This window comes from Tupaia chinensis, unplaced genomic scaffold (genome assembly GCF_000334495.1).
Source record: "Tupaia chinensis unplaced genomic scaffold, TupChi_1.0 Scaffold000018_1, whole genome shotgun sequence".
NCBI classification, from domain to species: Eukaryota; Metazoa; Chordata; class Mammalia; order Scandentia; family Tupaiidae; genus Tupaia; species Tupaia belangeri.
Window position 1 is genome coordinate 2075586 of NW_006159448.1, and position 1983 is coordinate 2077568.

Here is a 1983-nt window from a genome sequence, read left to right on the forward strand (position 1 = left end):
TATATATATATTTCTGAATAATTTGAGAAAAAGTTAGGTATATCATATTCCTTTCTCTCTAGTGTGCATTTTCCAAAAACAAAGAAATTGTCTTAATAATTATAGTACAGTTATCATATGTGGAAATATAATACTGATGCAGCATTCTTACATAATCTGCAGTCTGTATTTCAATTTCAACATGCATGCCCATGATATCCTTTCATTACAACAAATCCAGTCTAGACTCCTATCCAGGGTGTTTCGTTCTCCTGTCTACCTAGTATGCCTAACTTGGATCAGTTACTTTGTCTATTTTAAAAATAATTTTTAAAAGTATATTTATTTCATTTACAAGAGAGACAGAGAGAAAGAGAAGTACTCCCCATGGAGTCTTTCATGCCATAGTCCATCCACAGCTTCAGCCAGCCTAGATCCTGTGCACATTCACACTTGTCTGACATGTATGCAGGGAGACCTCTGCCTATATGGCTTCAGCATTGCAGAGCACTGCAGTATATTCCGCTATGGCTGACCTCTTTTGTCTTTTTTTTGTTTTTATCATTCATGATATTGACATTTTTGGAGTTGTAGCAATTATTGTTTCTTAAATTTTATTTCATGAGAGAGAGAGAGACAGAAAAAGAGTGGAAGAGAGACAAGCACCCTCGACAAGGTCTCATGCCATGATCCTCCCCCAGCCTTCTCAGTCAAGCATGATATGTACAGGTTGTGTACATAGGTTGATCTGGAAACTGAACCCTGATCTTCTTTACAGCTTCCAGCATTGTAGAACATTATGCTACTGCCATGTCACCATGTCTGAACCTATAGAAATAATGTAATTAATTTTTTTTCTTAGTGGCAGAATTGATACCTAAATAATGTGTGACTCTTTCAGTACACCACATCAGAATGTCCTTGACTCTCATTTGTGCCATTTTTGGCCAGGTTAATTTGAAGCACCTCTGGTTACGATGGTGTCCTTCAGGCTCTCCACTATAAACCCTCTTGTGAAATGCAGCAAACATGTTTCTTAATGTAGAGTTGGCTGTGCTAAAATAAAATGGAATGTAAGCAAACTACTCAGATAATTTAGGCAAACCACACAGAATTTTGTGAACCCTTTGTAGGGAATAGTCTAGGTAAAATGTATAAAGCACTTTAAAACAATGCTTGGCATACAGTACATACTATAGCAATTATTAGAGTTTTTATAAGGGATGGTTGCTAAGTCCTGTCAAGCTTTTAAAAGTTCATTGTAATTTTATAAGCTTTGTCTTTCTATATTTTTGTAATTTATTTTGTTTGCAATTTTCCAAATCATTGAAATTATCTTGTACAGCTTAAATAAAATCTGTGTGTTTGTAGTGGAAAAATAAACCAAAAAATAAACCAAAAAACTTGTAGCTCCCTTGCAGGAATATGTCACATCTTTTACCTGAAAACTCTACAAGGCATACTTATTATTATTGTTATTATTATTTAGAGGTTTTTGCCTTAGGGCACATGTTCTCACGGGAGTGGAAGAGAGACAGAGACAGAGCTAGTGAAAGGTGAAGTGAGAAATCACCCCCCAGGGGGATGGCCACACCATAATCCCGCCTCCATTTTCCTCTCTGGATCTTGGACACACAGGCACACATGCCCTACATAAGTTTCAAGCCCTGGGTCCTGGACTCAAACTATGGTTGGCTATGTGGGAGTCCACTGATGTAACCACTGTGTCATCTACTGGCACTGGCATGCTTTTATTAATTGCAATGTCAGTGAGGATCATAGAAACCAGTCAGTGGGTGTACCTGAACTCGAACCTCTAGGAGTTAACAGAAGGGAAAGAAAGATCAGGATGCTAGAAGAGGGCCAAACAAAATTAAGAAAGGAAGGAGGGAGGGAGGAGAGGAAGAAAGATAAGCGAATCAGTTTACCTAGAGGAAGTATGTTGAGAAGTGAGAAATCAGGATCAGTAGATAGGTAATCCTTGGGAGGCAGCATGGAATGGGT